At 36.9% G+C, this 4,602-nt stretch overlaps 1 long non-coding RNA gene across 1 annotated transcript; it reads left to right on the forward strand.

The window, feature by feature from the left end:
* The first annotated feature begins 2,412 nt into the window (after nucleotides 1–2,412).
* Nucleotides 2,413–3,653, forward strand: LOC310895244. The gene is made up of 2 exons (XR_014580571.1): nucleotides 2,413–2,577; nucleotides 3,414–3,653. It is a non-coding gene; the product is annotated as an uncharacterized lncRNA (long non-coding RNA).
* Nucleotides 3,654–4,602: the final 949 nt, after the last annotated feature.

Raw genomic sequence — 4,602 nt, forward strand, 5'->3', positions numbered from 1 at the left:
GAGCCAAAGTCACTGTGTAGATGCCCCAAATACAAGAACAGAAAATGCTGAGGAACTGTTTGGTTCTTTCTTTTCTTGATCTTCTCTCCACATAGAGGTCCATCTCCAAAAGGAGGAAAGCTCTTACTGGTCATTCATGTCCTCTGCAATGGGCGTAGAAACATGCATCTCCTAAACTCTTGCCAGGTGCAGGCAAACTGCATGGTAGCCTGAAGAGCCCTGGAAGCCCTTCATTGTCCATTACTCTCTGTTATAGAGAGTTATATATTTCTTTACGCATTAGGTAGTTAAAAACCGCACTTACATACCTCTTTAAACCTTCTTATCTCTGGCCCAAACAAACCCAGATCCTCATATACCAGGTGCTTGCTTGTCTACAGTTCCTCATATGCTACACGTTCTGTCCTCTTATCACCTTGCTGGCCCTCCACTAGACTTATTTCAATTTGTCAGTCTTACACCTAGAGCCCAGAACTGGGCATAATTTTTGAAAGGCAGTCTTACAAGTGCTAAATAAAGAGGAAAAATCACCGCCTTCAACCTGTTGACTACAAGGTTGTGATACAGCCCAGTGTCCTTTTTGCCTATATCCATACATAAAGGCCACAGGTGTTGGTTCACATTCAAATTGCTGTTCAACAGTTGTCTTTTAGTCACAGAGAGACTCAGCAGCAACTTCCCAATGGCTTCTTTGCTTCTCCTGGATTCTCAGCAGTGTTCCAGACACATATCCCAGCAGCACAAGCCACGTGTCTTTTCACCTGAGCAATAAAGGTTTCATGTTGTTCAAGCCCAATGAGGATGCACCTATTTTTTTCTATAAGTTTTGCTGTTTGTATTCCCAGTAATTCATACATTTACTGGAAGATTGCTTAGAGTTATGAATGGATAAAATTAAATCTGATTTACCTTATTTAACTTTTGGTATTTTGGTTCTTGAAATGGTGATAAATAACTTCTATATTCACAGTATATTCATTGTGATTGAGGAAAAAAACAAACAAACAAACATTTTTTTAACGTATAAAATTAATTTTAAGAAGCCTTTTAGAGGCTTCTTTCTAAATCTCCCCAAATCCACAGAAGTGAGTATTAGATACACTGATCCATGTTCATAATTCTCAAAATTTACATGTTCTCAAAGTTTTGCTACAGTGTCTGCTCTCTAATCATTGCTACAGCTAAGGGGTTTCTAGGGATTCTGCCACTGTGTAGGTCTCTTTGTTCACTAGAACAAAAATTAGAAGTTTCTTTTATTTTTCTTTCTCTTGAGCATATGTGTGCTTCCTAAAGGCTTGTTTTCACTATGGAAATAAGCTGCATTTTCTTCCTCTAGAAAAAAAATAAAATAAACATGCCCAGAACAGATCTGAATTATGTGTTTCCCTTATAAAGGCAGAGTACTATATCCTCCTTTGGTTATACAAAAAGAGAAAAAAAATATATTTGAAAAAATAAGTCATTTTAGTATTCCAGGAAGACTTAGAATATGCTAATAAGAATGATTCAGCTTAACAGAGTCGATGAAAACTTGACTTTGTTAAAGTTTGAGAAGAAGAACTACCAATGCTTATCTCAGGTATTAAAAAACTCAGGTTTCTTGTGCTATTGTTCAAAATTAAGATACCCACTTACCTCAGTATTCAGTACCCAATAAGCTATGACTGCATTACAGAATATTCTGCTAAAATCTTGCCTTGACCTTAAAATAGGCTTTAATTTTACCACTGCTCTGCTGCACAGTGCTTTATTTTTGTAGTTTGGAGCATGCAAATGATCTACATGTGATCTTTCTAGATAGCTAACTTCACTGATGTGATTCTGATAATCACAGAATTGAGGAATAATTGTACTTTTTTAGTATGTTTTGCATATCTAGGTCTGCAGATAGGCCCTAATCATACCTCACTGACAGACCTGGAGAGATATAACAATATTTCTAGTTACTGTGGAACTCATTGTAGTGCTGGGTTCTTAGTTGGTAAATCCTGTAAGAAAAGAAAAAACGAAAAAGCAAACAAACAAACAAAAAAAATCCAACTCTTTAATACATACACTCAGGATTGTACAAAAGTGATGAAAAATCATCATATGTAGCTAAAGATAGATGCTCAAGGCTATTGCTTTGATGAAAACATTTTTTTAGCAATATGTGAATTTTCTCTAGGTTGATCTCAATTCATTTATATATATGTGTATACACATATGTGTTTAGTAGTAATTTAACACAAGTTGAAATGTTTCTGGAAAGCTTACTTTATGAGTTAATTTTCTCCTGATAAAGGGCTTTTTACCATTCTCTGTTCTTATAGAAAAGGGTCTAAAAGCTGTAATTGGATTTGACAGAATGGAAGGATTTGTAAGTAGAACAGGTGAAAACATAACTGGCAATAATTAAAAGCTAATTATCTGCAGCTATCAACTGGTCACCAGCTGTTCTGAACCATATAAAGAAACATACACTACAAGGAAAAACCATATGCTAGTGGGAGAAGTATTAGTAAAGGCTACTAAACTGGAAGAAGATACATAGGTGATTCAATTCTCTAATCCAAGCCTGATCCCAAATGTTCTCTTGTGAGTAGCTGTATTCTACAGACTCTCACGTTAGAAAAAAAGTGCTGATTCTTTTCCTAGATGCATGAGATTTCAACTATTGTGAGTTGTTAATGTTAGAAACGCTTATTTCTGATTTGCTCTGTTCTTCACTTTGGTAGAATTACTTACATTACTAAGCTATTAATGTTATATTTCCTTGTTGTGCTTGGACTTAGCTGAGGAACAGAACTGGCAAATCAGCGGGGTTGTGAGAGGGGTCTGAAGGAGGTTTCTTTGTCTCACACCGGCAATAGAAAGAAAGCAAAGTGAATTTCCAAGTGCCTTCTCAGTTCCCTTCTTTTGTCTAGTTGCCTTTTATCCAACCTTAATTAATGTAATTGCTACAATTTCATAGTCCAGTGGAGACTAACTAATGATACTGGAGCTGAGTGTTCTGTTTCTGCAATAAATCAAGAATGCATTTAATATAACATAGCCTTATACTCTTCCCACCACATCAAATTAAAGAAGATAAATATTTCTTTTTCATAGCTTAGGGTCTGGTAGTTAGATCACTCCCCCGTGAAGTGGGAAGGTCTGATACAATACTTACTTCTGCCTGGGGTGAGTTCAAATCCAATGCTTCAGCTATTTGAGAGTACCCAGTACTCAGTCTTGGGACGTACAGTCTCTGCAGCTTCCACTGAATCTGTTCCTTAGTGTGTAAAACCAGCACAAGATTTATGGGGCCAGAAAAACAGAAGAGGGAACATAAACAAGTAGCTAGGAAAGCTTCCTATGATACAACTGGCCTGGAACTATTGTTCCAGAACTGTATCTATTAAGCTTTTTTTTTTTTTCAAAATGAAACAAAGATATTATCCCAGCAGCGGAGACTGGCTAAGCTTCATATGATGAGGGAGCATAAATTTACACAGAAGTGGCCTGAAGAAGATGGGGAGCTGCTACAAGCAGAATAGTTTTCCCACCAGAAGACAACCACCATTTACGCTGACGCGTGGCTCGTTGCAGCAATACCTGGGAAGAGGAACTGCTGGTGCTGCAGCGTGAACTTGTGTGTAAGGGGCCTGGAGCTGACCAGCCCACTACTACTCTTGGTTTCCCAAAATTGCACAAAGAAGGAAGGGAAGAAACTCAAGTGTTTTTTCTTAAGTACAGTTGTCACACTTGCCCTGCCTAGTCACTGCCAATTGAAACAATAATCTGAGGACAAGCAAATGTAAGACAAATCTGTAAAAAGCTCAGCAGCTATCGGGAGAAATGGCTTTGATTGTGTATATTTTCCTTTTCAAGTCCATAGATGTATCTGTAGTGGCATGTCCATGGTCTGGGAGTTATAAATAAAAGCCTGGGGTAGTCCTACTTTCTTTCTTAAAGGTTAGTGAAAATGGAAGGAGAAAGGGAGAAGTCTAAACTTAAAAAGCACAGAGTGGAGAGTTGCTTTTGCAAACACAAAATTAATTTCACTACATTTTCGAGAAGAAATACATATATGTATATTAAATTTGAAGATCGTAGAGAGAAAAAAAAAATTTAAAAAAATGCCATCTTACCACAAGACTTCAATCCAAATTTTCCAGGTTTGAAGCAAACATGGTTTGCACACAGCATATTCAGGCAACAAGATGTCATGCACAGTTCTTTATCTGAATTCTTTGTGTTGCACAATAAACTCTTTTTTTTTTTTTTTTTTCAAGGCACAAAAGTTTAAATTGACTGGCATATTACTGAGTAGAACTGGGAGTATGTAAATATTCCACCCGAAGGTAAATCCTGATCCTGACTTCCAGCCAAGAGCATCTCTGAAGTAAGGCATGCCTAGAGACGTAATGTTTACCATTCTTCAAGTCAAAAAGCTTGTGATTTCATGGAGGAAAAAACAAGACTTGCCATGTATTTTTTATTATATATATTTTTTTTTTTTAAGCTGGCAACTTATTGTAAGTAAGAAGAATTATCTTCCTGGTGCTGGTTACTAAACTTGAGGTCAAAAGAAAAAAACAACAACAAACAGATAGGGCCATGTGTAGGGAGGGTTAAGCC

This window comes from Anser anser (genome assembly GCF_964211835.1).
Source record: "Anser anser genome assembly, chromosome: 2".
Classification (NCBI taxonomy): domain Eukaryota; kingdom Metazoa; phylum Chordata; class Aves; order Anseriformes; family Anatidae; genus Anser; species Anser anser.